Source organism: Chiloscyllium plagiosum, unplaced genomic scaffold, assembly GCF_037043375.1.
Source record: "Chiloscyllium plagiosum isolate Xiang-an unplaced genomic scaffold, Cpla_swu_hap1 HiC_scaffold_33, whole genome shotgun sequence".
NCBI classification, from domain to species: domain Eukaryota; kingdom Metazoa; phylum Chordata; class Chondrichthyes; order Orectolobiformes; family Hemiscylliidae; genus Chiloscyllium; species Chiloscyllium plagiosum.
Window position 1 is genome coordinate 18,769,579 of NW_028270171.1, and position 11,490 is coordinate 18,781,068.

General features: G+C 41.4%; 1 long non-coding RNA gene across 1 annotated transcript; it reads right to left on the reverse strand.

Moving 5' to 3' along the window:
* Window positions 1-613: 613 nt before the first annotated feature.
* LOC122541981 (uncharacterized) lies at window positions 614-10,648 on the reverse strand. Its single transcript, XR_006309734.2, has 3 exons — window positions 10,044-10,648; window positions 5,965-6,018; window positions 614-1,124 (listed from the first exon to the last, which is right to left on the reverse strand). It is a non-coding gene; the product is annotated as an uncharacterized LOC122541981 (long non-coding RNA).
* Window positions 10,649-11,490: the final 842 nt, after the last annotated feature.

Sequence of the window (11,490 nt, forward strand, 5' to 3'; positions counted from 1 at the left end):
TCAATTCATTAACATATAAATCCCAGAACTTCTTTTAAGTCACATTCTCGATGACTTAAAAGAAGTTCTGGGATTTACATATTAATGAACTGAAACCCACAATCCATTCTAAAAGATGAAAAACTTAACAATAATCTAGGTTTGTTCAATATATTGCTTTAGTTGCATGACAGTGTAATCTTTTGCAATAAATTCTGTGTCTTATGATCCTGCTCCACAGCTGTCTGATGAAGGAGCAGCGCTCTGAAAGCTCGTACTTCCAAATAAACTTGTTGGACTATAACCTGGAGTTGTATGATTTTTAACTAAGTGGATAGACTGAGCTTCAGTTTAATGATATATTGGAAAGTGAGCACCTTTGACAATGTACTGTCCCCTTCATTCTGCATGAGAGAGTCTCAATTATGTGCTTAAGTCTTGAATAGGGGAACTTGAATAGTTGTCTGACACAAAGTTGAGAGTGCTATTCGCCAAATCGCAGCTGACAATTACAATTTGTCATCCTTTGTATACAGAAAAATTGTTTCAGTATATCCTATATTCTGTCTTCAACACTGAAGTGCTGTAATGATGCACTGATGGCAGTAGTGTTATAATGTTGTTGTATTATGTGATCAACAATATCAAAACATTGTGTCAACCATCTCTGGTACAGTGTGTACAAGGTCCATCGTCATTCTGCAAATCAGCACATACTCTGACGATAATGCCCTTTTAAATTATGGAACAGAAGTGAAGTACACACTGTTCAAGAAGTGATTTGGTAATCCTGTTATGGTTGGTTTGCTGCTTATCTGGTATGAACTGAACTTTTTAAATGTGTTAAGCAGAAATCTGTTTACTAATCTACCAACAATTGCTGGAATCCATTCTGACTGAGATAAGAACCATGGAATTATAGAATGGTTATGGCACACAACAGGGCTGTTTGTTCATTTGAACCCATGCCAACTGTCCGCAAGAGCATGCAAGTCCCTGTTTCCTTCAGATACTCCAATCTAACTCACTTTTGAAAGTCTTGATTGAATGCTTCTCCAACCCTCTTTCATGCAGGACTTTGCAGATTTTAATCGTTGGCTGTATTAAATAGTTTTTCCTCATATCATCTTTAAATATGGCAGTAGCTGTGGAGAGAAATCAGAGTTAATATTTCACATTTAGTGACCCTTCTTCAGAACAGTTCTCTTCACAGATGCTGCCAGACCCGCAGAAATCTTCCAGAAATTTCTTTTTTTGTTTCAGATTTCCAGCATCTGCAGTTTTTTCCAGTTCTTTCTCACCTTTAAACTTTTTCTCCAATCACCTTTAAATCAGATTTTTCTGGTATTCAACTTTTCTACCAATCTTTCCACACTGTCGAGACCCCTTTTGATTTTAAACATCTCAATCAAACCCCTCTCTATATTTTTCTCTCTAAGGAGAACAACCCTACATTTTCCAATCCATATATCTGAAGTCCCTTGATCCAACAACAAATTAAGAGCTGGATTAGGTCATGAAGCCTCTTTTGCCTGTTCTGTCATTTAATAAAATCTAACTGGTCTCATTGTGGCCTTAACTCCACATTTTATCATGAATACCCTCAGACTCCCTTGTCAACCAACAATTCTATCTTTCTCTACCTTAAAAATATTCAATGACCCCATCTCCACCACTCTGAGTGAAGAAAGTTCCAAAGACCTGGAGAAAAAGATCTCCTTATCTCCAACAAAATTAGACACCCTTTATTTTTAAACTATGTTCCCTAGTTCTGGTTTATCTCATGAAGAAAAATCGTCCTTTCAGAATCCACCCTGTCAAGTTCCTTTAGGTTCTTAACAACAATTGTTGGAATCCATTGTGATTGATTTACTTTGAGATAAATCAATGAGAATGGAATAATTGAATTATAGAATGAGTTGTGGTGCACAAGGAGGCTATTAGGCCCATCAAACCCATGCCAGCAGTCTTCTAAACTGCAATGGATATTGATCCAACATTTCCTCATCATATAACACTCCCATCCTATTATGAGTCAAGCGAATCTTCACTGAACTATTTCAAAGGCACTTACATCCTTTCCTAACTCGAAGGACAAACATTGTACATGCTACAGATATGGCCCAACTAATGCAATGTACAACTATATCAAAACATCCTTACATTTACCCTTTTTATTTCATCCCTAGATCTACTTGCCCAAATCTCTTCTGCGCCCTCTCAATGCCTTCACATCCTTCCTAAAGTACATTACACAAAGTTGGGTATATTACTCCAGCTGAGGTATTAAGCAGTTATTCTAAGTGTGATCTTTTCTGCCTTTCAACCCTTCTGTGTGTTTAAAATGTAGTTCATGTTTCTACTCAATTCTCAGTAACTTACTCTATGAAGGCATTTAAATTTTTTGCTTTCCTTCTCTACTGAAGGTACTCATTCCACACAATTCTACACAAAGACAATGTCACCTGTCTTCATACATTGAATCAGACAGTGAGTATCAAGAGACCATTGAATGTTATGAAGCTTTACACAGACCCTGTCTATAGATGACCATTTTGAAGGGAGAGCCATCGGATAGCATTTAGTAGCAGAAACTTTGGTTGGTTGTAGTTTTATTCCAGATTTGTTTAGACTAACTATTCTGCTTACTTAACTGTAATCCTGAGTGATCTTAATCCAGGTATAAACTGGGCAAACAACATTAGCAAGAATACTCTGGTTGATGAATTCCAGGTGTGTGTACAAATGGTTGTGAGCTCAGCGAGAAGTTTGAGGAGCTACTCAGCAGATTCAAGATGAGGCTGAATGATCTTTGCATGACACCCTCTGTGTACTTGCTCAGATAATAAGAGAAACTTGAACTGTTTATGGTGGAAACTGTTCAGAGATGTTAATGGTGCATGTTGTGTCTGAACGTGCTGTCAGAGGACCAGGCAAAGAAGCTGTAGCAATGCTGGCTATGTCAGTGCAGATTTAGTGACTCAGTTGTGAGTTGGTCATAGTGAAGGGAAAACAACATATTGGTTTGGACATGACAAATGGCACCATTGGAGACATGGTATTACAGAGAGCTTTCAAGTGAAGAGACAGGTTCTGTTGAGTGCAGCAGAGGCAACTGAAATGATCTTTGAGTCAATGATATTACTAAGGTAGCACCAAAGAAACGTGTATCTGATCACTATCCTTGTTGAGTTATGCACATTAATAACAAGAACATTTGGACTTAAGTCAACAGAGAACATCGGACATCATCCAGCAGAGCTAAAATAGAAGATTAGCTTTTATGAAATTTCAGTATATTTAAGTAAATGTTTTGGTTCAGTTTGACTGATCTTTCCTTTATGCAGAATTATTCTGCTACATGAGGCTGTATTCAGGGTATCTTTTATTAAAGATTTGCCATTACACAAAATAGATTGAGGAACTAACTTGAGTACAGGTAATCTTAGGTTTGGTCTTCTGCAGTGTTAAGGGATTAATTAATAATCTTGTGCGCAGTGTTCCCTCTAAGTTTCAGAAGGAGATTTTGAGCATGAGGGCAACTAGTGGAGTAAAGGGGAAGAGACTGGCAGTTCACCCCCTACCCCCACCCTATACCCACAACCAAGCTTATGGAATTTACCATAATTTCTCATCTCTTAATCCAATTGTACATTCACTCCCTCATGTACAAGATAAAGCAGCATTCTAACAGGCAACAATGTAGTACAATTCAAAGCTACTTCAAGGGCTGCTTTCATGGAAGTGCTATCTCATGAACATCTTTGGAACATACCATAGAATCATATAGCATAGAAACAGACCCTTCCGTTCAACCAGTCCATACCGAACAAAATCCCAAACTAAACTAGTTCTGCCTGCCTGCTCCTGGCCCATATCCCTCCAAATCTTTCCAATTCATGTGTCCTCAGGGTCTTTAACTGTGCCCATGTCCACGACTTCCTCAGGAAGTTTATTCCACACGCGAACCATAACAAGTTCCAGTCATGGCTCAGTGAATAACATCCCTGAGTCAGAATTTGTGAGTTCAGTCTCAATGCAGTGACCTATACAGGCACAATGCAGGGTGGCATGGTGACTCAGTGGTTAGTACTGCTGCCTCACAGGTATAGTGACCCAGGTTTGATTTGAGCCTCAGGCAACTGTGAGGAATTTGCATGTTTTCCCCGTGTCTGCGTGGGTTTCCTTTGGGTGCTCTGGTTTCCTCTCAGAGGCTAAAGATGTGTAGGTTAGGTGAATTGGCCATGCTAAGTTACCCTGTTCTGTCCAGGGATGTACAGGTTAGGCTGATTAGCCATGGTAAATGTGGGGTTAGAGCAGGGAGCTGGGTCTGGGTGGGATGCTCTTCAGAGGGTCAGTGAAGACTAGATGGGCCAAATGGTCTCTTTCGCACTGTAGGGATACTATGATATGCAAAAATAAAGGTGCAGTACTGAGGGACTGTTACATTGTCAACTGTGTTGTGAAAAGGATTTTAAACTGAAGTGCTCTCTTCCTTTATTTGTGAATGTAACACATCCAATAACTCTTTTGGAGGACAGCAAGGGAATCTTGCCTGGTAGCCAACATTTATTAAACAGTTTTTAAGTCGACTCTGCATAGGCAAAGTTAAAAGGACAAAGCTTTGAGGAACTACAGGCTCTCTAAGATTCTGGTTAATTCCAAAAAAGAGTGCACTGTTTAAACATATGCAGTGAATGGGTGCCTGTGTATGAATGTGTCATTTTTAGCCAGTGTAAGTTAACCACGTTACGAGCACAATTGATTCCCTGGAAATACATTGCTGTTCTTTCACTGTCACTGGGTCAAAATCCTGGAATTTCCCTCCAACAGCATTGTGGGTCAACCCCCAGCAGGTGGACTCCAGTGATTCAAGAAGGCAGGCAGCTCACCACCACTTTTATGGCAAAAGCTCATTGGTCTAGGGGTATGATTCTTGCTTTGGGGATTGTACACTCCAGACACAAGAGAAGTCCTGGATTCAAATCCTGGACAAGGCCTGGTTGTCTGTCTTTGGCTTAATTGGGCAGCATGGTGGCTCAGTGGTTAGCACTGCTGCCTCATAGCGCCAGGGACCCGGGTTTGATTCCAGCCTTGGGCAACTGTTTGGTTGGAGTTTGCACATTCTCTCCGTATCTGTGTGGGTTCCCTCTGGGTGCTCCAGTTTCCTCCCACAGTGCAAAGATGTGCAGGGTAGGTGGATTGGCCGTGCTAGATGTTTTTTATTCATTCACGGGGTGAGGGTGTCGCTGGCTGGGCTAGCCTTTATTGCCCATGTCTATTTGCCTCGAGGGCAGTTAAGAGTCAGCCACAATGCTGTGGGTCTGGAGTCACATGTAGGCTAGACCAGGTGAGGATGGCAGTTTTCCTTCCCCAAAAGACATTAGTGAACCAGATGTTTTTTTCCAACAATTGATAACGGATTCATGGTCATCATTAGACTCTTAATTCCAAATTTTTATCAAATTCAAATTCCATTACCTGCTGTGGCAGGATTCGAGCCCTCTGTCTCCTATTGTCAAACCAATTCTGTATACACAGAACAACCTCGGTTATCCGAACATTGATTATCCGAATTTTGGATTATCCGAACAAGATCTCAAGGTCCCAATGCTTGGGTAAACTTTATTATCTGAACATTCGGTTATCTGAACATTCGGTTATCTGAACATTTGATTATCGGAACAAAATACTGCTCGCTCGTGTCTTTCGGATAATTAAGGTTGCCCTGTGGATGGCGAGCTCTCCCTGAATCCCACGTGATCTAACTTTACTAATTAGTCTACCTTGCGTAACCTTGTCAAAGGCTTTGCCAAAGACCTCTATGCCTTTAATATTTTTGGTTACGTCCTCAAAAGACTCAACAAATTTGTGAGATGGTGATTTCCCATGCACAAAGCAATGCTGTCTATCCCTAAACAGTCCTTACCTCTCCAAATGCATATAAATCTTATCTTTCAGAATCACTTTCAACAGATTACTCACCACCGAAGACAGACTCACAGATCTATAGTTCACAGGCTTCTTCTTACAGCCTTTCTGAAATAAAAGCACACATTAGTCATCTCCAACACCTCACCCCTAGCTTTAGATGATACCATTTTTTTTATTTCAAAAATATACTTTATTCATAAAATTATTTTGATATCTATACAATTGGTCATGCCATTCTTATGCACACATTGCATTTCTTTATATACAGAGGTCAGAATTAATCATTCGTATATACAAGTCTGTACATTGACCATCCAGATATTTAGCTGAGGCGTCAGCGGGGCCCAATTTCTGAGTGGGCCCCCTGTTCTTTATAGGCAGGCAGAACTTACACGGTGGTCTTTCCCCACAGCTGCCCCAAGCTTCAGCGCGTCTCTCAACACGTTGTCCTGGACCTTGGAATGTGCCAGTCTGCAACACTCAGTCGGGGTCAACTCCTTCAGCTGGACGATCAACAGGTTTCGGACAGACCAAAGAGCGTCTTTCACCGAGTTGATTATCCTCCAGGCACAGTTAATGTTCGTCTTGGTGTGCGTCCCGGGGAACAGACCATAGAGCATGGAGTCCCGCGTCACGGCGCTGCTCGGGATGAACCTCGACAAACACCACTGCATTCGTCTCCAGACTTCTTCTGCCTGGGCGCATTCCAGAAGGAGGTGTGTGACAATCTCGTCCCCCCCGCAGCCGCTTCGAGTGCAGCGTGCGGTGTGGCAGAGAGTCCGGGCGTGCATAAAGGATCTCACAGGCATAGCCCTTCCCTCTACCAGCCAAGCCATGTCTTGGTGCTTGTTGGAAAGTTCTGGTGCAAATATCTCTGTAAAGGGCCCTGCAATTTCTTTTCTAACTTCCACAACGTTATGGGATACACTTGATCAGGTCCTGGAGATTTATCCACCTTTATATTTTTTAAGACTTCCAGCATTTCCTCGTCTGTAATGTGGACTGTTTTCAAGACATTAATATTTATTTCTCCAAGTTCCCTAGTGTTAGCTGCATATGGTACAAAAAACAGCTGACAGAAATGCAATAAAATTATATTTACAGGTTGTCTTGTTATAATGCGCATTTCATCAATGGAAATTCGCTATAACGTGATTGACGAATTAGGGACGTTGTTTCTACAGTGCGAACTTTTAAAATTTGTGTTGGCTGTAACACAATTATAGCACCAACACTTTAAAGACTGTTTCTAAGGTGTGATTTTTCTATAACGCGGGGTTGCACAAGAACACAACCATCACGTTATAGAAGAACTGACTATATATTAACATAATGTTAACATAATTAGAATAGGTAAATTCTTCCAATCGCCTTCATAAGGAAACCTAACCATCTCCCATTGACATTCAATTGCAGCACCATCATTGAATCCACCAAAATCTTCAGCAACTTATTTTTCAATTCAGCAATTGACAAGAACTGTTCTTCCAAGTGATTGAATGTGCTTACTCTTTGCTGAGGGCAGTTCTATGCATTGTATTTGAAGCTTTTTCCATCATGATACTAGAAAGTGAGATCAATATAAATGCAGATCTTTCTTTCTTCAGGTGCTATCCAAATACAACTTGCTGCAATTCATCACACAATTAAGTACAGGGTAAATGCTAAGCGAATGTTGACTTCATGGAATGGTCCAGGACCAGAGAGCATAGTCTTAGAATTAAGGGGCACCAATTTAAGACTGAGGTGAGGAGGAATTTCTTCTCTCAGAGCGTGTGAGTCTTAGAACTCTTTGCCACAGACAGCAGTGAGGGTAAAGTCCTTGTGTAGATTTAAGGCTGAAATAGGTAGATTCTTAATCATTAGGGGAATCAAGGGTTATGGGAAAAGGCAGGAAAGTGAATGTGAGGAGTTTTGGATCAGCCATGACCCTATTGAATAGTGGAGCGGGCTTGAGAGGGTGAATGGCCTCCTCTGTTTTCTATTTTATGGTTTTATAAAGAACTAAACAGTATGCCGTCTTCTGAGCAGAAACACTGAATAAAACATACTGAACAAAGCTGAAGCACACACATTAAAAGGTCTTTTTAAAATAATGTGTAAGTATGGAAAAATAAAAGTTGCTGCTTGCTGAATGTTGAGATAGCATTCAAGAATGTTGATGGGCCCAATGGCATGGTCTTATGTTTTACTGTGAGTGGGTGGGGCTCTGAGATGTCAAAAGAACAAGTCCCTAAGGAACTAAAATTGGACTTCAATGGGCCATATTGATGTAGTTGAGTATGAAACCTGAGAATGGTGAGATGTTTCACAGCTTTTCATTTCAAGGTAAGAATGAATGATTGTAGAAGACACTAAATAGCTCAGGCTAGCACTGCTAGGGTGATGTTCAAATCCAATAGCAAAGGCTAGCACTGCTAGGGTGATATTCAAATCCCACTCAATGGAAATTGAACTCAACTGATAAATCTGGAATTGAAAGCTAGTCTCAGTGACTAACAAACTATCAGGTTCACTAATGTCCTTTAAGAAAAGGATTCTGTTGTTATATGACTGTTGTTATATTCATGTAGTTAATGATCAGCTACCCTCTGAAATGGCTTAGCGATCCACCCCTTTCAAGATCAAATAGGGATGCGCAACTAATGCCAGCCTTGTCAGTGACACACATCCCATGAAAGGAATAAATCAATGAGCCCGGTGTTGTATTTAAGCAGCAAGGATATTTGGGGAGTGAGAGTATGAAAGGAAGTATATAAAGGACACGAGTGAAAAGAACAAAGAAAGGAAACTTGAAGTACAGAACCTGACACAAACAACTGTTTTAACCAAATAATACAGAACAGAGGAACTGTTCCATTCCGGATGCTATATTTGTTTCACATTAATTAGCCATGACTCACACAGCACTGGCTATGAGTGTATTATTTATTTTTAAGCACTGTTTCCTGTGTGAGTACAGGAACTGACATCCGGGCATGAGTCACACAGACCGGATATGAGTAATTGTTCCTTTTGTGCTTGGTGTATGTTGCACATTCACAAGCACTGCAGCACTCAAGACAGAAGTCATCCACTTCTGGAGTTGAGGCTCTGTCTGCAGTGTGACATCTGTGTTATTGGAAATGTATGGTGAGGATAACGAGCAAAAGCAGTCTAAGAAAAGAAAGGTGAAATCAATGAGAGATGATAACTCTGAACAGGGTCAGGAACTGCGAGCCTTCTGGATCACACAAAATTGTGGGGAGTGGGTGGATTGGAGAGAGAATGATACACAGTTATGCTTGCACCCACAAACACCCATTCATATTTCGCACCACAATAAAACAGTCTACTTGCATCTGAAACTGCATGACATGAAATCTTTCCCACAAATACAGAAGTTGAAATAATATCAATTAGGGAAGGTGAAAAAGAGAATGAGAGTGATGGTATTCAGAATGAGAGAGTACAAGACTGAAAAAAACTATGAGAAGGTGTGGGTGGCTCAGTGAGAATAGTGAGAGAGAATGAGAGTGTGTCAGAAGGAAGCAATGAAGGGGTATAGGGTTTCTGGTTTGTGATGAGTAATTTGCTGATTTTTAGGTGGTTCAAATCACCCTCAGATCCTTGGTTCTGACACTGGACTTTTTTAGGGAGTGAGGAATGAAGAAGGAAGTAGACAGGTGCTTCAGGGCAAAAGAATCTCTGCGGAGAGGGAGGATGATGGATGGACATGTACGGGGACAGGATGTCCATGATGAAGATATCTCTGTGTTTATTTAACTGCAAAAAGGTAAGTACAATACAAGAACTAAAAGGAAAATGTACTAAAACAGTGAAAACGATACAATTGTACAGAGGACAGTAATTAGACACATCATCAAATTAAACAGAGGTTAAGACACTATTCAAAGCTAAACAGCAGTTTTAATCACAGGTTCTTTCTTCAGGCTTCCTACCCTTGGGGGTCCCTGCACTGTCACCGACCATTTTCCCTTCCCTGCTAGCTAGGTTGGAAACTTTGGGTGTCTTGGGAGTTTCAGCTCATCACTGGGGAAAACAGTTTTAAAAGTGTCCAGCTGCTGTGAGGTTCTCACGTCGGTTCTCTTGGCTTGGAACAGGTCTGTGTCAGATAGTTGGCTTCTTACCCTCTCGGTTGTCCTTTGTTGGGATGATGCTCTTGCTTTGTCTTCCCGATTCAGCTTCTCGGCTTGGCCTCTGTGATTTTTGGTTCCAAAGCTGCTTGTTGGGGCTAGAGCTTGTGGGGGAACTGTTTCTGAAGGAGTTTGTTGTTGAAAAAGGCTCTCTCTCTCTCTCTTTCCCAGATCAGGGCTAGCAATTATTCAGACTGTGTGCCCCATTACCTCCTCCCAAATCAGTGTTGCCATTGTGTTTCTGATGCTCCCTTTTGAAGTCAATTGTTGTCCTGATAGTTCAGAGTAGGTGTTAATGTATTATGATTAGGTGGAATGTCCAGTATCTCTGTGTATGAATATTGATTGAAGCTGATCTGCTGAGGCCCCGTTCAGTCTGGGTTGGATGGGGTTTAGGCTTGGGTGATTGTTCTTGGGTGATTGGGTGAAGAACAAATAAGAATGCGGAATACAGGGTTAATGGTAGGGTTCTTAGTCAGGTGGAGGAACAGAGGGATCTTGGGGTCTATGTACATAGATCTTTGAAGGTTGCCACTCAGGTGGATAGAGTTTGTAAGAAGGCCTATGGAATATTATCGTTCATTAGCAGAGGGATTGAATTCAAGAGTCGTGAAGTGATGTTGCAGCTGTACAGGACTTTGGTTAGGCCACAGTTGGAGTACTGTGTGCAGTTCTGGTCGCCTCACTTTAGGAAAGATGTGGAAGCTTTGGAGAGGGTGCAGAGAAGATTTACCAGGATGTTGCCTGGAATGGAGAGGAAGTCGTACGAGGATAGGTTGAGAGTTCTCGGCCTTTTCTCGTTGGAACGGCGAAGGATGAGGGGTGACTTGATAGAGGTTTATAAGATGATCAGAGGAATAGATAGAGTAGACAGTCAGAAACTTTTTCCCCGGGTACAACAGAGTGTTACAAGGGGACATAAATTTAAGGTGAAGGGTGGAAGGTATAGGGGAGATGTCAGGGGTGGGTTCTTTACCCAGAGAGTGGTGGGGGCATGGAATGCGCTGCCCGTGGGAGTGGTAGAGTCGGAATCATTGGCGACCTTTAAGCGGCATTTGGATAGGTACATGGATGGGTACTTAATCTAGGTTAGAAGTTCGGCACAACATCGTGGGCCGAAGGGCCTGTTCTGTGCTGTATTGTTCTATGTTCTGTGTTCTATGTTCTTTTAGACAGAATGTCTGAATTGGAGTTTTGGGCGGAACAATGGTTCCAAATCTTGGTATCTATGTCATTTTCCCAGAACCTAGCTCAGCTGCCTGCCTTGTGATTTTCCTTTTACAAGTTATTTGAAAAGTCCAGGATGTTGGTCCAGTGTTTCAGAATATGGGGATTTTTGCTCAATTCTGCACGGTTGAAGAATAAGAGATGGCAACTGAAATGTCAGGGAGGGACATAATTAGATTAGATTAGATTCCCTACAGTGTGGAAACAGGCCCTT